The 24,403-nt window shown below is 39.4% G+C and overlaps 1 pseudogene; it reads right to left on the reverse strand.

The window, feature by feature from the left end:
• Positions 1-2,751: 2,751 nt before the first annotated feature.
• Positions 2,752-24,403, reverse strand: part of LOC142445792 (uncharacterized) — a 37,295-nt pseudogene continuing 15,643 nt past the window's right edge.

The raw sequence follows: 24,403 nt of genomic DNA on the forward strand, positions 1-24,403 counted from the left end.
GTGATCTATTTTTTTCCTTCTCACAAGAACAGATGGCACTAAAATTTCTAACCAGTGTTTTCACTATGCAAGGTCCTCTCAAAGATTACCTCTCCTGATAGACTCTAATCTGATCATAACCTTGCAGGTCTTTGTTTGGAGTCTGTCTGTTTAGAAATATTAATTGTTTGCCCTTTTTCTGCATCACTGTAAATTCATCAGGAAGAACTCTGTACCTTATATTTCAAAGAAGGCAAAAGGAAGCCATTGCTTTATTGGAATACAAAAGTGGTATCTCCTAAGGAGAATTTGTGGCTTAAGGGACCTTTGGCATGCCCTCCCATTACTAGATGAGTTAGCTCCACATCTAAGACAGAAGGGCCAATTAAATATTTCAATTTGCCTTTCCATGGTGAGAAGTGTGAAAATTCTACATTCTGTGTAACTTTCTATTTGATAATGGATAAAAGTCAAAATCCAAATTCACTGCCATTAAATCAATTCTAGTGGATTTAGTGGATAACGGGAGCATTGAACGTTGGGATGCCATTTCAACATGGGAGAAGCTGGACAAGTCTACAGAAAAGACTTCTGGTTGACAGCCCTCAATAACCATTAGAGCGAGGCCACCTTGGGAAGCTTACTCCACTGTAGTTAGGTACAACATGGAAAACAAAACAAAACAGAATTAAACAACCACAGTCCCTGCCGGTGAGTCAGTTTGAGCCAGAACAGCCGTATTGGACAGGGTAATACCGCTCCTGTGGATTTCTTAGACTGGAAATCTGTACAGCAGTAAAAAGTCTCTTCTTTTTCCCGAAGAGTGACTAGGGGTTTCAAACTGCTGGCCTTGTGATTAGCAACCCAATCCTAACTCACTATGCAACCAATGAACAACTTCAGTGGAAACTCTCAGCTAAGGGTTTATAGAAGTCAGTGGTTATTACTTCAGGGTTTTGGTATGCAGGTGGCAAAATTGTGTGGCAAAATCTCCACTGTGTCAAAGATCGCTAGTAGACTAGAGATCCAGTAGTCCTGTTTGCTAATATACTTTGTCCTCACTTGTCTTACATCCTTGTCCACATTTTCTCATTTTTGGGGGTTAGCTCTCGAATAAGTTATGCTCACCTAGGTTCTTGTCTCAGGATTTGCTTTAAGAGAGGTGGGAATGGGGATTCACTTCAGAACGCAGACAAAGTGGAAGGTAGAACAAGATATAAAATATTCACAGGTGCATGATCTTGACGGTTATTCATCATAGACTTTAACTTGAAGGCAAAGGGAAATCACTAAGATTTTAATGAGGACAATAATAGCAGATTTGCAATTAAAGGAGATGACTATGACGGTTGGCATGTGAAACGTTGGAAGGAAAAAGGGAACATTCTGATGGTGCTTCTTCTAACACCCATTTGCTTGTTCTTTTGGCAGTTTCTGTATTTTAAAGAATCATATGTATTGATTCAAATGCACCATAATTCAAGTGCATTCATACTTCTTGAGCCTTCCTTATTGAATGTCCAGCTTTCACACGCATGTGCGGTGACTGAGAAGACCACGGCTTGGGTCAAGGGCACTTTAGTCCTCAAAATTGCATTCTTGCTTTTCAACACTTTGAAAAGTTATTGTGCAGCAGATTTATCCAAAAGAAACCCTCGTACAGAACTTGAAAAAGAACCCTGTCCTTTGTGGAGGGTGATGAGAACGGTTGTTATAGTTAGGGTCTGTGTCAACTTGGCTCACTCAGAGTCATCAGTTGTTGTTGTAGTTGGGTGCAGTCCTTGGTTCCCACCCACAGCAGCCCTATATCCAGTAGAAGGAAGAGAAACACCACCCGATCCTGCACAGCCCTCAGAATTATTCTTCTGCTTGATCCTTGTGGCAGGTAATCTGATAATGAGTCTCATTGAAGGCCTTCCTCTTTTTTGCTGCCTCTCCACTGTATCAAGCATGATGTCCTTCTCCAAGGGCTGGTCTCTCTTGGCAACATGGCCAAAGAACTTGAGACAAAGTCTAGTAATCCTTGCTCCTATGGAACATTTTGTCTGTACTTCCTGCTTTTTTTTTCTTTTTTACATTTGAGGTGGAATGTATTGTCATTTGCCAATAACTCATTGAAATACCATTATTCCAATGTAACAGTTTCAAGAAATAGCATTTTTTAGGCCATATACTGTGTAACTCTCTTATTCCTTGCTATATACATTAGATTGCATCAAGGCAGACAAATCCACAATTACGTAAGCATTAAGAATTTGCTATATTGAAATATCTTTTGTTCTAAGAGTAGCAGTACAGAGCTAGAGAGCATAATTTAACAGTTGTGTGTGTATTAAGTATGGCACTTTCAATGAATTGGAAGAAAATGTATATTTGTTTTAAAATTTACTACCAACAATTTACTCTGAACAATTATGCTAACCATTGATATGTTAGAAAGACAAAGGGAGGCAGGAATCAAACTGTTTATTTTCACCTTTTTTTTTTTTTTACCATTTGATAGCATTTTACAACACAACCTTTGATCCTCAGAACCCTGGATTCAGTAGAAAAACCTTTTGAATGATGTTTTGTACAATAGAAACTTCTTGGCAGTCAAAATTTAGACTATAAAAAATGCACACAAAACATACTTTTCTGAAAACACTTACCTTTGAACAAAGCACAAAACTCCACAAATGCAGATGAAAACAGTATTTCAACTCCACCCAAAGCAGGCATCATAAAAGCTGTAAAAGTCAGCAAACTTTGTCACTAGGCACTGCTCACTTTTTAAAAGTAGACAATAAACAAATATATTGTCCTCAATAGATATCCCAACTCTAGGGCATGTTTTGGAAAGTCTTCAACTTCATTTTGATCGTGGCTTTCAGCAACTCTCCATCCTCTTCCACCACCTCCTCACCTGTATGATCTCCTGTAGGAGGCCCGATCATCTTGGCCTCTATCAACTAGTCCCCATGGTGTGAGTTATCATAGGCAGGTCGCCCCACATATGTCAGGTGTTGGGATGTGTGGGGAAATTAATCTGATCCTATGGCTATCAAGCTCCATTCCACTGGCACACTCTCTAGCTTCCTTGGCATTTTCAAAACATACAAAGGCAAATCCCTTTGAATGCCTTGATGGCTGGTCATACACAACAGACACGTCAGCAATGGGGTCCTATTTAGAGAACACTTCTCTTAAGTCTCTTCTGTGGTGTATAAGCTCAACACAAATAGGCCAAAACAACAGCTGGGATCAGAGTTTGCCCGATTCCCAATGACCTTGCTAGTAGACATGGGAAAATGACTGTAGCTATGCCACCTGCGATAACCCCAACTGTAAAACCTGCTACAGTATCTTCTATGGGAATAGGATGGAGATCGAGATCTGTGTAATGCCTCCATGAACTTCTTGTGGACCTAGACCTAGATTCAGATCTGGACCTGGACTTAGATCTGGGACCTTCCGTGGAGTGATATCTTGCAGGGGTATGATTTTCCAGATCCGTGAGCACTTCCACTTCTGGAAGAAGAACAGGATTCCTGCTCTCACAGTAGTTCTTCTCATGCTGAAGCTCATGACTCCTGGCTTCAGTCACTGCTGGATGTGCTTCAATCAAAGTGGTCAACCTCCCGGGCCATGGCAGCCATAGCAATTGTACAATTCTGCTTGACATGCTTAAACTATGGAACGATATGATGTATGCATTAACTACCAATGAATAATAATAAATAACAATAATAAAAAGAAAAACAAGCTTGTCATTTTGAGGACTTAGGTAAGTTTGACCCACTCCAGGATATTTCAGTTGCCTCGTCTGCATGTTGGATATTGAGCAACGAACAAAGAGAAGGATGTGTTTGGATTGTGGTGCTGGAGAACACTATGGGAATTCCCATGGACTGCTAAAATGACGAACCCATCTGTCTCGGAAGAAGTGTGGCCAGAGTGGTCCTTAGAGGCAAGGGTGGCAAGGTTTGTGTTGTCAGGAGACACCAGTCTCTGGTAAAGGACATCCTGTGTCATCAAGTGGAGGGACAATGAAAAAGAGGAAGGCCCTCACTAAGATGGCTTGACACTTGCTGCAGCAATGGACTCAGGCATGGGACCAACTGTGGGGCTGGTGTAGGACTGCACAGTTTCCTTCTGTTGCGTGTAAGGTTGCTTTGCTATCGGCTGAATCAATTCAATGAAAATTAACAATAACAAAAGCAACCACCAACCCCCGTGGCAGCCTGCAGCTGTGGTGGTTCTGAGACCCCGTAATGAAGTCAGAGCCTTGCTGGACTTGGAAGAAAGACTCCGTGGGGATGTAATCTGCATCTTTTTAAGCAGCCTCCATGGGAAACCTTCACCTCTGCTGACACGGGATTCTAAATCTGGTGTGTTGACCTCCTGCAATGTGGTTGTTGTTGTGTACAACACTGACTGTTCCATTGTTCTGTAGCAGTTGTGTCAGTCCATATCATGAATGGTCTTCCTCTTTTCTGCTGCCCCTCTAGTTTACCACACATGAAGTTTTTCTCCAGGGACTGATCTCTCTGCACAGCATAATCCAATCACTTTAGTCTTCAATATCTAATGTCAAACTCTCACATGCATATGAGGCAATTGAACATACCATGGCTTGTATTAGGCGCATCTTAGTCCTCAAAGTAGCCTCTTTGCTTTTCAACACTTTAAAGAGACCGTGTACAGCAGATTTATTTGAGGAAACATCTTCTGATTTCCTGACTGCTGTTTCCATGGGCATTGACTGTGGATCCAAGCAAAATAAAATCTTTGACAACCCCATTTCTCCATTTATCATGATGGTACCTACTGGTCCATGAACAATTTGGTGATCTTTATACCAGTATTGACTTGTAATCAGTACTGCAGCCTGCAATCCTTGATCTCCATCAGCAAGTGCTTCAAGTCCTCCTCGATTTAAGCAAACATAATTGTGTCATCTGCGCATCACAGGTTGTTCAGACTTCCTCCATCCTGATGCTGCTTTCTCTTCATGTAATCCAGCTTCTCTGATGACTGGATATGCAAACAGATTGAATAAGCATGGTGGAAGGACACAACTCCGAAACAGAGTTTTCCTGATCAGAAAACACACACGATTTCTTTGCTCTATTCACACAAGTGCCTCTTGATCCATGTACAAATTCTACCTGAGCACAATGAAATGTGCTGGAATTCCTGTTTTTCTCAAGGTTAACCATAGTTTGTCGTGATCCACATGGTTAAAGGCCTTGGAAGAATCAACAAAGCACAAGTAAACAACTTCTTGATATTCTCTACTTTCACCAAGATCCATCTGACATCAGCAATGGTATCCCTTTTCCCAAGTCCTCTTCTGAATTTGGCAGCTCTCTGTCCATGTACAGCTGCCAGCATTGTCGGATAATTTCAGGAAGATTTTTCCTTGCACATGATATTAATGATAAGCTTCTATGCTTTCTGCCATCGGTTGGATCACATTTCTTTGGAATGGGCACAAATAAAGATCTCTTCCAGTCAGTTGACCAAGTAATTGTCTTTCAAATTTCCTGGCATAGAATAGTGAGTGCTTCCAGTACTTCATCAGCTTGCTGAAACATTATAATTGGTATTCCAACAATTCTTGGACCCTTGTTTTGGGCTAATACTTTCAATGCAGCTTGACCTTCTTCCTTCAGTACTATTGTTTCTTGCTCAGATGCTACCTCCCCAAATCATACAATTTCAATTACCATATGTACTCCTGCATTAGCCAACTTTTTCAGCACATTTTTAATGCCGTTTTTGTGGTAAGATTAGGTGGCTTGGCTGATATTTGGGTCTGCTTATACTCGAGTATATAGGTAGTTCTTTTTGGTACATGGACTGTTTATTCTTTTCATTGTCGCTTAATGCTTCCTGCATCATTCACTATTTTTCCCGTAAAATCGTCCCATGTTGTTACTCAAGGATTGAAATTTTCTTTATTTCTTTCAGTTTAAGACATGCTGAGCTTGTTCTTCATTTTAGTTTTAGGTGTTTGAACATTTCATTATAATATTTTACTTTGTCTTCTTGAGCTACGTTTTGAAATTTTTCTGTTCAGTTCTTTGACTTAATCTTTCTTTTATTTGCCTTAACTACTGAATTATTAAGAGAATGTTTCAGTCTTTTCTGACATCAGTTTCTCTCCCTATATTTTTAAGGAAATTTTTCTTTGTTCAGGTATGATATTCTTGGTTGTTGAAAAGAGGTATGATCAAATTGTTAGTCTTGAAAAATCATACAATCTACAGGTTTGTTTGGCACCAAGACCATCTTATACAGCCATTGTTACATGTCTGTCTTTCTAAATTTTTCATTCTAATCACCAGTAATGATCAGTGCATTTTGATTGCTTGTCTGGTCAATTCCAGACTGAAGTCTATGGTAAATTCTTGAATGTCTTCATTACTAGCTTTAATAGTTGGTGTATAACTTTGAGCAATAGTTGTATTGGCTGCATTTCCCAGTGTATGATAGATATTATCCTATCACAGATAGCATTGGAATTTAACATAGATCTTAAAATGTTCTTTTTGACAATGAATGAAATACCATTCCTCTTGATTATTTCATAGCAAGCATAGCAAATCATATGGCTTTCTGATTAAAAATGTTCAATACCAGTCCATTTCAGCTCACTAATGCCTGGGATATAGAGCTTTATGGGTTCCATTTCATTTTTGACAACTTTTAATTTTTCTAGATTCATATTCTGTACATTCTAAGTTTTGATCAGTAGTAGATTTTCCCATCCGTTTCTTCTCATTTGAGGTATGCCCCATCAGCTAGGAAAGTTCCAAAGGCTATATTCCTAGAGGCTTTATTCCATTCACTTCATTATGGTCAATTATGTGGAGAAGGCAACTCTTCCTCAGCAATACTGTGAATGCCTTCCCATCCAATGGGCTACTCTTCTGGCCCTATATCTAAAAATGTTCCTCTATTCATTAAGCCTTCTGTGTCTGATACTATTTTTATTTTATCTGTACATTTTAAAGTCTTTAGATCTCTTGAAGTATGTAGGCAATTTTTTTTTGTAGTCTGTGCTTAGTCTGGAAGCGGCATGTAGGCCTATTCACTTTCGGTGACCCTGGTTACATTTGAAACATCAGTGGCATGGTTATCAGTGTGACATCAACACATAAGCCGCCAGAGTAAGAACATCTGACATAAAAGTGTTGGCCCCTTGTCATATTGCTTGACAATCCAATGAGCCATCACCAGACTGCCAATATTGTATTAATTTGACTATACATCTACTAGTTTGTTTCTTCTTGCTTTCTGATACACCAGGCCGCACAGCTATATTGTCTGGAGATGCCTCCAACTTACCATCTGATCTATGGGCTTGAATTGGACTGGATTTACCCATTTCTACAGCTCTTTGAGCCATGTCCTGACAGAAATCTCTTTCTAGCCATATATAGAAATACCCATCACTGGCTTAGTTTCTCTACGAACCCAGCCTAAAACAATAGCTAATGAATTTATCTGATAACCTAAATGTTGTAGGTTCAAGTCTACCCAGAGGTATCTCAGAAAAAAGTAAAGGACTAAAGATTTTATGTGCTTCTGAAATATCAGCCCATGTAACCCCTGTGGGGCATAGTTCTACTCCGGTACCCAAGGGAGTTCCTTGAGTCAGAGTCAGCACAAATACAAATGGTGAATTCATAACTAAGGCCTTAGGCTGCCAGTTTTCTGTCACTTTGTCATATTGCGGTGGTTTGTATGTGGCTGTGATGCTGGAAGCTATGTCACTGATATTTCAAATGTCAGCAGGGCCACCCACAGTGAAAAGATTTCAGGGGAATATCCAGACTGAGAAAAGACAAAGGATTTGGCCACCCAATTTGGAGGAAACAGTCAATGTAAACCTTACTCATAGCACGTAAGCATTTTCAGATGCTGAAGGTCTAAGAAATGGAATTAGACATTGTCCAAGATTGTGCTGGAGGATGGGTCCATTAGATTAGAAGGCACTCGGGAAGTGACTGAGGAGCTGCTTTCTCACAGTGGAGTTGGCCGTGTTGATGTGAACGGAGTAAAGTCTGTGGGTGTGGCAGCTTCAGGATTTCTATTTGCTGATGAGACACAGCTGAAGGTGAAAAGAAATAGCTGCCAACATTTCTGAATTGTTGAAACTTGGAGTGTAAAAAATATGTGCTTAGGGAAGCTAACAGGCATCAAAAATGAAATGGAATGCATAACAATTGGTATCCCATGTGTTAGTAAGCTGAATTGAACTGGTATTGACCATTTTTAGTGAGCAAATCATATGATTTACTATGCCAGGATGACAGAATCAAGAGTAAAGGCATTGTATTCATTGTCAAAAGGACATTTCAATGTCAAATTTGAAGTACAATGCAGTCTGTGAGTGGATTATATCTGTCTGCCTTCAAAGATATCTGATGAGTACAACCACGATTTAAGCTAATACACCAACCACAAAAGCTAGTGATGAAGACATTTAAGAATTATGCCAAAGTTTTCCGACAGAAGCAGGGAACCAATAGAGAGGTCCGAGGAGCCAGCCCCAATCTCAACTACGTGGACAGCCCCCTTCCCACAGAAGCATTGACTTTAGAAGACAGCACTGAGACTACAGCTCAGGGAGAGGGACATGTCTGATCAGAGCACATAGAAGCAAATGAAGGGGGAGAAAGAGAGAGTGGAGCACATCATGGCCCACCAAGCCCTGACAACAATATCCCTGTTCAGAGCAGCAGCCCCACTATGAGACAGGACATCTCTCACTGACCCATACCTCTGAAGGGGACAACATTGGAGATGCAGTGTGGGAATTGCACCCAATCAGACCCACCACACCAAGGCAAAACAATAAGGACGTGGAACCGAACAGCAAGAAGAACAGAGCAAGAAAGTGCCTCGGGAATACCAAAAATAGACTTGGGGCCAGGGCGTGGCACCCCATCAGACTCATCTGGAAAACATTCCTAGAGATCAACAGACCTTGAACTATTTACAGGTTTTCTTTATTTTTGTGGGTTTTTTCATTGTTGTTTTGTTTTCCTTTGTTGCTTTGTTTTGCTCTGTCTTAATTTTGTACATATTATTATCTCTGCAGATCTATCTAGATAGGTGGGATAAACATCCTGGAGGAGAAATCAACAGGACCAAAGGTTCCAGGGGACATGCGAGAGGGGAAAGAAAGAGGCTGTTAACAAACCCAGGGACAAGGGAATAACAAGTGATTCAAATCGATGATGAAGAGGGTATAGGAAGCCTGGTAGGGCTTGATCAAGGGCAATGTAACCAAGAGGAATTACTAAAACCGAATGAAAGCTGAACATGATAGTGAGACAAGAGGAGAGTAAAAGGAAATAGAAAGAACTGTGGGAGAAAAAGGGCATTTATAGAGGTCTAAATACAGGCATGTACATATGTAAATATATTGATATATGATGATGGAGAAACAGGTCTATGTGCATATATTTATAGGTTTAGTATTAAGGTAGCAGATGGACATTGGGCCTCCACTCAAGTACTCCTCCAACGTGAAAACACTTTGTTCTATTAAACTGGCATTCCATGATGCTCAACTTCCTAACATGATCAGAAGACAAAGTGGGTGCATGAGCAAATGTGGTGAAGAAAGCTGATGGTGCCTGGCTATCAAAAGATATAGCGTCTGGGGTCTTAAAGGCTTGAAGGTAAATAAGCGGCCATCTAGCTCAGAAGCAACAAAGCACACATGGAAGAAGCACACCAGCCTGTGTGATCATGAGGTGTCGAAGGGATCAGGTATCAGGCATCAAAGAACAACAAATCAAATCATTGTGAATGAAGGGGAGTGGAGTGGAGACCCAAAGCCCATCTGTAGGCAATTGGACATTCCCTTACCAAAGGACTGAGGGGAGTGGACGAACCAGTCAGTGTGCAGTATTGCAACGATGAAACATGCAACTTTCCTCTAGTTCTTGAATGCTTCCTCTTCCCCACTATCATGATCCCAATTCTACCTTACAAATCCCGCTAGTCCAGAGGTTGTACACTTTTACAGATAAGAGCTGGAAACACAGGAAATCAAGGACAGATAAACCCCTCAGGACCAATAATGAGAGTAGTGGTCCCAGGAGGGTAAGGGGAAGCTGTGGGGAGAAAGGGGAACCAATCACAATGACCTACATATTACCCCCTCCTTGAGGGACAGACAACAAACAAGTGGGTGAAGGGAGACATCAGACAGTGTAAGACATGAAAAATAATAATAATTTACAAATTATCAAGGATTTTTGAAGGAGGGATGTTGGGGGAGGGAGGGGAAAAATGAGGAGCTGATACCAAGGGCTCAAGTAGAAAGCAAATGTTTAGAGAATGATGATGGCAACAAATGTACAAATGTGCTTGACACAATGGATGTAGGTATGGATATGATAAGAGTTGTATAAGCCCCCAACAAAATGATTTAAAAAAAGAAATGAAATAAAAATTCATTGATAATTATTGCAAGCAAAAGTTAGAAACAAAGGGAAGGAACAGTGGTTGAAAAATATGATCTTAGTGATACAAGTGAAACAGAAAATCACAAATAGAACTGCACAAGAGAAATGATTTGGTTATTGAAAATACCCCTTTTCAGAAATACAAAAAGAAACTACATACTTGGACATCTCTAGGTGGAATACACAAAATCATATTTACTACATCTATGGGATTAGATGATGGGGAAGCTCAACAACAGAAACTAAAACCAGGCCAGAGGCTGGCTGTGGAACACACCATATATGCTCATATGTAAATTCAACTTGAAGCTGAAGAGAATTCAAGCAGAACAAGGGAGCCAAACTAACATCTTAGTGTATCCCACCCGAACATTGAGAACATCTCAAGAACACATCTCAAGGGCCCATTGAACACTACTGACCGAAGACCTAATGATTGTGGGAGGACGTCATGAACATCATTCAATAAGCAAACAAAGGCCATTAAAATACAGGAAAGAAAGCAAAGATCAAAGTAGATGTAGAAGAAACTGTGAAACTTGCTCTTAATCCTAGAGTAAACTCCAAACCAAACCAAACTCACTGCCATCAAGTGGATGCTGACTCATGCGACCCTCTGTGGGTTTCTGAGACTGTATTTGTGGAAGTAGAAAGCCCAGTCTTTGTCCCTTGGAGCTGCTGTTGGCTTTGAACTGCTGCTGATGTGGACCAAGGCTCCTAAAATAGCTACGGCAAATGGAAGAAAGGATGATATCAAAGAGCTGGATAGAATATTTCAAAGAACAGTTCCATAAGGCCAACTAAAATATTATAATGGTCGAATGATATGACATATGTATTAAATCTCAACTAATAAAAATAAATTAAAACTGAAAGCATAAAAAGTAAAAAGAAGAAATATAGAAATATCTTAAAAATATATAATAAGAAATGAGCAAAGACCTAGAGTTAAAAAACTAAAAAGGTAGGAACTTGTTTAGCATATATGAAACTGAAAAAAAAAGAATACTCAGGTATCAAGTTGCAATGTTGAAACATTCTGTGGATAAAATAAGGAACAAGATGCTAAAGCAGCAGAAGCACATGGTCTTCTATGTGGCTGCAGCAGAGCATTGACAGGGAGCTGGCCAGAGGTACAGGCCAGACTCAGAAGTGGATGTGGAACAAAGGATATCATTGCTGATTTCTGAAGGATCTCAGATGAAAGCAGGGAATACCAGGAAAATGTTTACTTGTGATTTACTAACTATGCAAAGGTATTCGACTGGGTAGATCATAACATATTATGGATAGCCTTGAGAAGAATGGAATTGTGCTGATGAGAACTTGTATCAGGGGTCCTCCAACTTTTTAAACGGGGCCAGTTCACTGTCCCTCAGACCCGTTGGAGGGCTGGACTACAGTTAGAAAAATTATGAACAAATTCCTAGGCACACTGCACATATCTTATTTTGAAGTAAAAAACCAAAACGGAGCAAAAACACCCAGCGGGCCAGATCAATATCCTCGGAGGGCTGCATGTGGCCCGCGGGCCGTAATTTGAGGACACCTGTTGTAAATGGATCAAGAGGCAGGTAACATTATGATAAATCGAAGAAAAAAATTGAAGTTGTCAAGTATTTTGTTTTTCTGGCTACACAATGAAAAATCATGGAACAACAGGCAAAATATCTAGAGATACCAAATTGTGTTGGGTAAATCTGCTAAACAAAACTTCTTTAGGGGGAAAAAACCCAACACCTTTTTTAGAGTACTAAAAGGCCAGGCTGTTACTTTGAGGACTCAGGTACACTTTACCCAAGCAATGGTGTTTTCAATTGCCTCATACACATTTGAACGTTGCACACTGAATAAGAAAGCAGAAGAATAATCAATGCATTTGAATTGTGGTGCTGGTGAAGAAATTTTAAAATACCATGGACTGCCAAAAGGACAAATCCATCTGTCTTGGAAAAAGTAAGGCTAGAATGTTCTTTAGGGACAAGAATGGCAAGACTATTTTATGTACTTTAGATCAGCGGTCAGAGGAGAATGCTCCCTGGTGAAGGACATCATGCTTGGTAAAGTGGAGGCACATTAAAAATGAGGGAGACCCTCAATGATGTGATTGACACAGTAGCTGCAACAATGAGCACAGGCATAAGAACACTTGGGCGGATGGGGCAAGACAGCTGTGTTTCACTCAGTGGCGATAGGGTCCTTATCAGCAGGAATTGACTCCATGGCTCTGAACAAGGCCGGAGGCTAACCCCCCAGGGAAACTGGAACACATTTGCATGTGGCTGATCTGAGGTATATAGAAGTTCCACATATTAAACTCTGCCCTTGTAAGTTTTAGGCACTGTATTTTGCATATAATGCCAATGCGCAAATAAACATTTTTCAAACACGCATTGAGGAGGAATTGGACATGAATATGCTAGAGGATTGCTTAATTTGCAAAATCTATGGAACATGCACATTATTTCTTTAAAAGTATAGTCAGTGCGATTTTCCCCCATTGGCGTGTGAATAATGGAGATTCAGAGAGGTTAGATATTTGACCAAAGTCACAAAGGTTGTAATGGGTAACATAGGAAATTAAATATGGATTTTTCTAGCCTCAGTGTTTATTCTGCCATCTGACCCTCAGCAGCTTTCTACCATGTCATGCAGAATTACTTTGAATCATGCATAAAAGAAAATATTTTAGAAAATTTGTAGTGCTACACAAATGTGAAATACTATTACAATTGCTGTAAATTATTGAGAAGTAATAATTATATAACTTGTTTGTCTCAGAGATATTTAATATATAGTCTAATTCTGACTTTGCTGTCAGATGATAGTGCATAGTTAATCGTGGCCAACATGGAAGCCCCAACAAAAAAACTCAAGGAATACATTCAATCTTTCTGATCTTTGCAAGCTGAAAGACCTTTAGGTGTACCAGTAGGAAAAGAGAAACTTTTCATTTCAAAGCAGAGATGGGGAAAGCTGTGAATTATGAACAAGTGGGCCCACATGTCATTCAGGGCGCAGTTTCTATCAACTGCCACGGTGGTTTTGAGAAATAACAAACTCTAGAGAGAGGGCAGTTACTGAAGGTAACTACAGAAAGCTAACAGAATTCCTAGTGGGACAAAGTGTGTGGAGATGGCTTATTCGCTGGGACTATATAAACCATTTCTAGAGCTGAAACCTGAAATAACCATTTAAATATCCAATTAGCACAACAGCTGGATTTTTATCCTTCTACTTAAAAAACAAAACAACAACAACTTCACAAGCTAACTGCCTTCCAAAAAAATAAAAATGACCTATTTCAAAACTCACATGTTTCTGGCAGAGCGTGCATTCTGGTTAAGACACTGACCTGTCACCGTTAAAGACAGCTTGGGCAGAAGAAAATCGAGACTATCTGAGGAGAAATCCACCCAGGTGCTTTTTCGTGTGGTTCTCTCCCTCCCACCTTCTTCCCTCCCCTCTGTTCTCCTCTCTTGCTTCTCATATTTCCTTTCTCGATTAAGAAGTAATAATCAACTATCTTTAGGTCAGAGGGAATATTTATCTAAGACTTGGGGTTGAGAATGTCTCATGACTAATTCAGAAGGCACAGGAGATATCCATGGATTTAACAGTGATGCCCAGAAAATCCAAACCCTTTGAAGTTTTTTCCTCAAGGAAATAGTCCAGATCCACCAGAGGGAATTTAAACATTTCTCTTAGAAATACCTTCTAGTCACTGATATTCATATATCTCACCTATATTCACTTAAGCAAATTGACCATTTTGTACAATTCCCATTTAATTCATGATGGGTACAGTAAGTTGCTTTATTACTAAATGGAAGATGGAAAAGTTGAACTTTTCTCTGCTAAGGGATTCTCTGCTATGAATTTTGAGTTTAGGGTATCCTGAGATGTTTAATTTATATGTCTGACAACTGAAGCATTTTTAAAACTACATGTATATACAAAGAGAAATTCTAGGATATTGACCTTATTGTTAGTATACAGATGGAATTTTACAATAATAATAACTAAAAGTAAATATTATTGTATAATATAAAAGATAACAGTAAAATCCAGAGATGTTAACTAACCTTCCTAAATCAGAAGGTGACAGGTTTCATGTGAGAATTAACTGCTAGATTAAGGTTTTTACACACCCATGCTGTGTTCCAGCCTTTGTCACTAGGAGACTTTAACTTACTATTGATCGCTAAGAAATGGAGATGATATCACTGTTCCTATTATACAGCTAATTTGGCAATGACATGCATTTTTAAGTGACTAGTCCCAAGTACAACTCTTGTCGTCAGATGGCATCAAGCCCTTTTAGACCCATAGCAAGCCCGTGCACACCAGAACAAACCCGGCCTGATCCTGCACCGTCCCTGCGATTGTTCCTATGCCGAGCTTGTCCTTGCTGCCATGGTGTCAATCCAGCTTGCGGAGGAGGATTGCCCCTCTGTTATTCTGCCCTCCACTTTGCTCAGCATGACGTCCTTTCCCAGAGAGCACTCTTCCCTGGCAACATACCCAAAGTGTGTAAGACAAAGTCTTGCCATCCTTTGCCTCTAAGAAACGCTCGAGCTATATTTCTTCCAAGACAGACGGATCAGTCATTCCTTTTAAAAGCCCGAGCCGCTTTCAAGGTTCTCCTGCAGCACAGTCTTCACATGCATCTATACTTCTTCATGTTTCCTATTCGTGTCCCACTTTCACAGGCAGATGTGGAATGGAAAATCCCATGGTTTGAGTCAGGTCCACCGTGCTCCTCAAACGAATAGCCTTGCTTTTCAATACTCTCAAGAGGTCTTGTGCAGCAGACTGACCTAACACACTGCGTATTTTTTTCTCTTGACTTCTGAATCCAGGAGCGTTGATTGTGGATACAAGCAAGTAAAGATCCTTGACAACTTCAAGTTTTTCTCCCCTTATCATGATGTTATCTAATAATCCAGTTGAGAGTGAGACTTTAGAGAGTTTTTCCAATTAGAATGTAAAAAATATTATATTTATGAGTTATCCATGCAATTTTTATAATGGGAGAGAGAGAGTATTGGTTTAGCAGCAATGATGAAATGTTATGTTTATCAAAACATGTTATTTAGTTGAAGGAAAGAGGGAACTTTTTCTTTCCCCAAGCAAATTATGGATGGACAAATAATATATGGTAACAACAACAAATGACAATTAATGCAATAAGAATGTAAAACACAAAGCCATTTACAGTATGGACGATGACCATCTTTTAGCTTCTCCGAAACTTGGGTACATTCATTTGTATTGGTCTGCTTAGTTTACCTCTGATTTTGCCTTAAGATGAATAAGTAACATTTCTTATGAATGTGACTTAAGATCGTCCACAACAAGCAACATCCCAACTCTCATCCTGAACAGTTTTCACTGCCAACAAGACTGTGATCTTCACAGCAGTTTTCCGTCAGACTCTAGCACAGGTTGTACAGCTACTAACCAGAACTGTAATAGACGAGGTGTAAGATGTCTCCATGGAAACGCTGACACTCGTACCAACTTCTCCTCTCTGATATTAGGCTTTATTATATTGTTCTCAAACCTCATATCACTTTGATATATGTGCATTTATTAGGCCCCTACTGCAAATAGAATTTGACCTGAGTTTTTTTTTTTTACTAGTCTTAACCTGTGACAATGACCAATTGACTTAGATGGAGAATTTTTTTAACGTGTTTTAAACTTGTCTGAAACTGTATGACCAAATAGGAATAGAAGGCAAACTATGTATGTGATTTTAAATTCTCTCACAGCTACTTAATGCATCATGCAATGTCTGATCAATGTAACAATATTTTTGATCTATCTTTACATCTTTGTACAATTGTTTTTACATATGAGTATTTGCATTTACATTTAATATTATCTTGCCCATTGGGGCAGAGTTGGAATATCCAGTATGAGAGAGAGGACAGGATGGTTCTAGCCCACAAAGAGCTCGAGAGACGACAAAGGTGAACACATCACAATGAGAAAACTCTGCTGCTTGCTGACAGCATTATACCTACTGGGTGGTACAATCCACCAATGGTTCCCTGTATTAAATATGAACGATGGAGAATAAACGACACTGCTACAATTTCAGTAATGTCCTTGCTATAAGAAAGTGCTATTCTCTTTGGCCTGGCCCGGGTGAGGACAGCAGGAGGAAGACCCAAATATCAGCACAGCTGGGAGGACTAGGCCTTCTTTCATTCAAAGGGTTACTTTTGAACTCTGAGACCATAGCGTCAGCAAGAGGCGCAAACACACCAAAGATGAGGACGGTGGCGTACCACATGGCACCATGCCGTGTGTCTTCCCAGGGCAACTAAAAGATATTGCTACACAATTACGGAAACTTTAGTAAATAAACATATCAAAATGTGAAGCTCTTGTAGCTTGACATGTTCTCAATGTAAGTCGATACACATCTGAAGGCTGTGTTTCCGTATCTAACTTTTCCTTTAGAATTCAGTGTTCGTGGACTTATACTATGTCACAATGGCAGGCTGGACATCATCAAGGGACTCCAGTTGTGTTCCTTTTAAATTCTCTTTGAGAAAAACACAAAGGTCTGCTGGGAAAGACCCGGCCAGAGACATGATGGAGCCCGGTCGATGGATGGAATGCGCAGAGGGCAGCCCTTGATCCACTCTCAGAGGACAAGCGCGTGCAGTGTCCCAGTGAAAACCAACAATTCTTGGCTCAGTTTCTTGGGATTTTTGTCACAAATTCAGTTTTCCATCATCTTAAAACTTCTTCACAATAAATCCCTTTGGTCATCCTGTGTCCTTAGGAAAAATCAATCGAGATGGCACACTCGAGTGTTCCCCCAGAATTGTGACAATGCCTTTCTGCGGTGGCTGCTCTGCCTTGAATCGAGCTGGCCCAGGAGATCCTCTGCTAAGCAACTGCTTTGATTGGACTTTAAAAAGGCATCTGTGGTAGCGACAGAATTCCATGCCAACTTGATAACTAAGTGTAGGGGTGGAGTCTAGTCTGCCAATCAGATCACAGCATGATGATGCCTCCATGTGGGCATGGCCTTCTCATGAGGATTCTGGGAACTTCCTCTCTTTCCCCCGGGAAACTGACCACATACTCCCTCTTCTTCACCTACCTGCTGGCAAGCTAAGCAGTGGCCTGCTAGAGACCTGGGATGGCCCTGGAGATGCTTCTACTGCCATTGGAGCCACAAGAATTGGCAGTCTCTGCCGATGATCTTCTTAGAGTTTGCATCATTGCATGTGCTGCATGAGTCTGAAGAAGCATTTATGGACTAGTATTGGATTTATGGGTTAATATAATACGGCTTTGATTTGAACTGGGCTGGGATGTTTTCTTAATATGCAATTACTCTTTGATATGAATCTTTTTCTTATACATATGAGTATATCTGGATTTGTTTCTCTAGTCAACCCAGCCTTACACAACATCATAATAAGTATATTACTTAGTGAACTTGTCTGCAGCCATTCAGTTACAAACCATATATAAACATTTGTTGTTGTTGTCGTTGTTTGGAACAAACAGGGCATAGATGTACTGGAACCCAAATAGTAATACTGCCTGACTTGCCCATGTAATTTTCTTCACAACACCGTAATAATCTAGGATTCTTAACTAGGAGGCCACTACATGGAATTTTAGTCACAGCAAAGTAAACTGACTTCTTCTACACTGTGGCTTTAATATACATGTCTATTTTATGTTCTACAAGAATTCTTACAAGTTGCATGTCAGTTTCCCCTACTTTGGTAGCTTGAGTGTTACAGTGAGGCTGGAAGCTAAGCATCACACAGGGGTTCAAATATCATCAGGGTCATACATGGTGACTAGGTTTATTGGAGCTTCCAGACTAAAAGAATTCTACACAGAAGGAATAGACTGTCCATGTTCGAGGAATTAACCGTTGAAAACCATACGAATACAGGAGACTACTGTAAGATATAGTGCTGGCAAATGAGTCTCTCAAGTTGGAAGGCACTCAAGATATGGCTGGGGAAGAGCTAATTTATCAAAGGAAAATTGAACTTTCAGGACCTTCATTTTACAAGGCATAACTCAAAATTAGCTGAAACAGTGGTAAACATCATTAATCAACAGAATATGGATTGTATAAGATATGTATCTAGGGAAATTGGAAGCCATGAAAAATGGCTTTCCTAGGCTTTCCATCTTTTATTTCCTAGGTTTTAGTGGGCTGAAATGAACTGGTATTAGCCAACTTGAATTGCAGAATCATATGCTTTAATATGGGAGAAATGACCGATTTAAGAGGTATGACATTGCATTGTGAAAATAATTTCTCTTAGAAAAATTAAAACAAGATTAGTTCTAAAGAGGTAGACATTAAAGCTATCCCATGTCTAACTTTTCCAAAATGCTATATCACTCCATTATCCCTGATATCAACCCCCACGCCTCCACTTATTATTTTCCCCATGTCCCTGGGTTCTCTAATATGCAATGATGCTCCACAGAACTTGGGGAGTTTTAAGGAAATAGCTCACTTGTGTGTGGGTGTTACTAAATCCCAAATCTGAAGTTCAGAAATCTGTCTCATCCACAAACCTGCCGAAGGTATTGAAATCTGGTCAAGTAATAGGCCACACTCAGGTCCAGAGAACTGGAGGTCAGGCAGAGGCAAGCCAAATGCAGAGAGCAGAATTGTACGTGACCAGATCTGAAAGTTAAGGCATATGTTCTTTTTTTTTGATGCCCTGTAAGGATGGGGAAGTCATAAAATGAATGGCTTTGATGGCGTGTGGTTCTTGCCTTCCTCAGACAAAGGGTGATTACTTCACCAAAGGTAGAGACTCAAAATACACGACGCCTTCAGCACAACAGAGAATTCCCTCAATAATCAGATTATAACTAGGGGCAGAGAAGCTAAAAGTCACAGCACATCACAATGGGAATTAGGGATAGAAGTACCATATTAAGTAATTGACTGCATCTCTGTATTTCTCATCAAAATCAACATTCCAAGACTTAATTTTAAGTACAATCTATGATTCAAATTTACATACTATATATTAAAGTTAGTGATAAAGAAACTGTATAATTCTACCATATTATTTAGTTTAAAATTTATCAAACATACAAATCAATTCATTGTCAATTGGAATGTGAGAGTTGTGAAAAAAGAGGAAGGATCGATCAGCATTTGGAAAATAAGACATTAGTAATAAAAACTTCACTAGATATTGTATTACAGAATTTTGAAAGACCAAGAACTTCATTGCAAATATCTTTTGCAAACAGCATAAATGATCACTGTTCATGCCGACTTCACAAGATGGAATATACAGGCATGGAATTGACTACATCTCTGGAAAGAGATGGTGAAGAATCTCAATATTCTCAGCCAAAGTAAGGCTGGGGGGAACTGGGGAACAGATGTCAATTGCTTATAGGTAAATTTCCATTAAATTGAAGAATATTAAAACAAGTCCACAAGAGTCAAAATATGCCCTAGAGTTTATCCTACCAGAATTTCAAGAACATCTTAATAACAACTTTTAGAAATTGAACATTAATGACCAATGATGTGATTTTGTGGGATGGCTTTTATCATAATTAGCATACATGAATAAGAAAAGATGTTTAAAAAGACAAAAGATCAAAGAGACCCTGTAACTTGCTCTTGAACACAAAGCAGCTAGAGCAAATGGTAGAAATCATGAAGTCAAAGAGTTGAACACAAAATTTCAAAAGACAACTTGAGAAGACAGTGTTATAATGAAATGTGCAAAGATCTGGAGTTAGAAACTAAAAAGTAAGAGCATTCTTTGCATATTTCAAGCTGAAAGAATGGGGGAGGATTTAATCCTTAAATTGAACTCTTGAGGGCTTCTATGGCTAAAATATTAAATTAAACAAGTAGCATTAGAAGAAGATGGAAAAAATACAGATGCTGTACCAAAAATAGCTAATGTTAAACCATTTTAAGAATTAGTATATGATAAAGAAACAATGATATTACAGGAAGAAGGTCAAGCTGCCCTGAAGCCATTGTTAAGGAAAAAGGGTCCAGGAGCTGACAAAATATCTACTGTAATGTTGCAATAAGCTGATGAAGCATTAGAAACACATATGAGTCTTTATCAAGAAAAGGCAATCACCTGGGCAACATATAACACACCCAAGTTGTGCACATTCCAGAGAAAGGTGTATGGAATTATGTAACAGAAATTATATGAGAAAATCTCTAATATATGAAAGTAAAATTGTACTGAATATAATCCAAAAATGGTTGCAACCATACATTGGCAAGGAGTTGTCAAAAATTCAAGGGAATTCAGAAGACATGGAACAAGGGATACCATTGCTGATATCAAATTGATTATATCTGAAAGAAGAGAATTCCAGAAGGATATGTATTTGTATTTTGTGGACCCCGAAAAGGCATTCAACTTTGTGGATCAACAAACTGTGGACAACATTGTGGAGAATGGGGCAACTCTTCCTTGCGTTCATGTGGGATCTGTGTGTGGACCAAGAGGCAGTCATTGGAATAGAACAGGTGAACAATGAATTATTTAAAATCGGGCAGGTCTCATCACACTTGTTTAACCAATATGCTGAGAAAATAATCCAAGGAGCTGGACTATATGAGGAAGGCTACGTTTGAGGAAGGTTTATTAGTAATTTCTCATATGCTGGTTACACAACCTTGCTTGCTGACAGTAAGGGCTTGAAGCACTTGCTGATGAAACTCAAAGATTGAAGCCTTCAACATAGATTACAATACAGTATATGAAAACCCAAATCCTCACAACGGAGGAAGGAAAAACGGAGGGAGGATTGAAGTTGCCAAGGATTTCATTTGATTTGGATTTGGATTCACAATCAACCCTTATGACAGAAGCCACCAAAGAAATCAAATTGGTATTGCATTATGTCCATGAACCTCTGTGATAGTTAGGTTTTGTGTCAATTTGGCGAGGTAAAACTTCTCAGTGGTTTTCAGTTAACTCCTAGTAATCTCTATGCTATTGCATACCAAGAAAAACAAAACACAAACTCACTACCATTGAGTCAATTCCAACTCATGGGGGAACTATAGGCTGGGATAAATCTGCCCTGGTGGGTTTCTGAAACTGTAACTCTACATCTTTCTCCTGTGGAGAAGCTGGTGGTTTTGAACTGTTGATGTTGCAGGCCGATGCACACTGCTATGCAACTAGGGCTTCTATGATGTTACATAACACAATGCAATGAACTCAGTAATGGAATCTGACCAATTGGTTGTAATAAGATCAGGAAGGAGTGCAACACGTTTCTTAGGTTACAGCCTAGATGCCATTGAAGGAGGCTTCCTCAAGTCATTGCTGTGGAAAGCTTGTTTGCTCCTTGCTAGCTCTGGATTCTGCGTCTGGCTCATTGTCCTCTGTTTTTGTTTGCTTGTTTTGATTACTTGTCTTATGTATCTTGGGAATGTCATTAGGAAAGACCAGTTGCTGGAAAAAGACATCATTCTTAGCGAAGTTGAGCATCAGCAACAAAGAGAAAGACTATGAACATCACAGCGATTTCGAGAAAGACACAGAATCGGGTAGTGGTTCATTCTGTTGTGGAACAGACTTGACGGCGTCTAACAAGAACAGCAACAACATGCAAAGCATTTGTTTATTCTATAGTTTTAGAGTTTCTTCTGGGCAAGGTCTGCATCTATTCTTTATAGCTGTGCTGGTAACAACTGACTTGTAATATATATTAAATAACCACTTCTTCAATTACTGAAGTTCAAAGTTTTGTACCTTACCCCCTCAAACACACATTTTGGCCTTCATAAAATCATGTCATAAGTATTATATCTGGATAATATTATAGAAATCTTAGATTTACCTCATATGACAAAGTCAAGATTTTCATTCCCAGGATCACTTGTGCATACTCTTGGAGAAAAACATACATGATAAGGCTTGTTTCCTCTGGTAGACTTCTATTACAGGGGTAATATATGCTCAAGTATAAGCCAACCTGAATATCAGCTGAGGCACTTAGTTTTGCCACAAAAACTGCATAAAAATGTGCTGAAAACTTGGCTTATACACGAGTATATACGGTATATAGAAGCAGACAAAAAATTTCATTGACCAAAACAATATCAATAAAGGCAGCATAAAAGAAATCCCAAATGTGAGAAAAACATGATCTATTAGTTCAAGAGAAGTTGTTTTGGGTATTGTTAGTCAGAAGGTGTGATAGGAATTGGACTTAAGAGAACAGGCAAAATGTGCTCAATCACAGAAGCAAAAGTTATATAGAAGAAAAACAGAAAATTTCCTTGTTGATTTAATTTATGGATCAAATACCCTCTTAATGGAATTCACATGGTGTTTCACAGCATAGTCTGTTTCCTCTTAATGATGCCAAAAATGTTGGCTTCAGACTTGTACAGATTTCTCTCCCTGACACTTGCCATTGTTTTGAATAAATGGGGAACCACAATCATCAATCTGTACTCTGGAAGGTACCATGGGTATTGTTGTAATTCAATAAGGATTTTTGCTGAAAGGAGTAATAAAACAGAATGATAACCCCGTATACGTATACAGAAGTGAAACTACTCAGAAACAGCAGAGCTTTGATCCATGTATAAATAAATAACTTTGAATTCAAAGCAGGAATAAGACCAAAACCAAAATACAAGGAGGCTTATCCATCTCTAGAATCATTTAATAAATAAATCATTTAGAATGTTTTATTTTCTTTCCTTTTATTTTTTGAAAGGTGATATTATTGTTCATTCATAACAGAAATCTTAGCATCATCTTTTAAATGTTTAATTATTCTTTTAATGCTGATTCAAGTGATCTTGATATATCACGTAAAATGACATTTACTCTAAACAGAAAACAAGTCCGTCAAGTCTCTGTGTTTAAGTTTCCCTCTCTACTTGTCAAGGGAGGATGCTGTATGTGAAGGCACATCCTACATCCTCAACAAGGTAGATTGACCTGGTAGCACAGTGGCTCCAACAATATGCAAAACAGCAGCACTGATGATGAGGATGTCCTAGAAATGAGCGCTGTTTTGTTCTGTTAGACACAGGTCTCTAGAAGTCAGAACTGTCTCAATGGCACCTGCGTTAGGTTGGTTCGTCTAACGAAACAAAACCAGTGACACTCCTAGATGTATATGAAAGAGCCTTATATCAAGAAGTAATCTACATATAACTTTCTCCCTGGGGAATGGGCAACAGAAAAGTAGGTGAAGGGAGATGCCGGGAAGTTTAAGATAAGATAAAATAATAATTTATAAATTATCAAAGGTTCATGAGGGAGGGGAGAGCAGGGAGGGAGTGGGGAAGGAAAATGAGGAGCTGATTCCAGGAGCCCAAGTGGAAATTGAGTTTTGAGAATGATGAGGGCAACGAATGTATAAGTGTGCTTTACACAATTGATGTGTGTGTGGATTGTGATAAGAGTTGTATGAGCCCCAATAAAATGATTAAAAACAAACAAACATAATCTTATATTAAGAAGGCATCCCCACCGGGTTCAACTTAAGTCCACGTGGACCCAATGCTAGATGGAGCCCTCTTCCGACTCTTGTAGCTACAGATCGATGACATAGAAAGTGAAGTATGATGCATGAAGATCACAGACTAAAGGGTACAGAGCTGCATCTATCCAAGGTCAGTGGCAACATGGCAGGGTGCTGACCATTCAGGGTTGAGCAATCCACATGAGGCCACCCTGGAGGCATACCCATCCTGTCAGCAAGCAGAAGAGTGAAGGTTCAGAGAGAGGGAAAGAAGTAGCGCCTGGCCCCTAGTGCCTGTCCTATGAAAAGGCAACATTTCCCATGGGGCATCATTAGGCTATGACCGGATTGACAGGTTTGAATCCACCCATAAACAATGCAAGTTCACATAAAATATAACTTCCACAGACCACCCTTCTCAATCTGACACTTGTATACAACTCTTTAGC

Source organism: Tenrec ecaudatus, chromosome 4 (assembly GCF_050624435.1).
Source record: "Tenrec ecaudatus isolate mTenEca1 chromosome 4, mTenEca1.hap1, whole genome shotgun sequence".
NCBI lineage: Eukaryota > Metazoa > Chordata > Mammalia > Afrosoricida > Tenrecidae > Tenrec > Tenrec ecaudatus.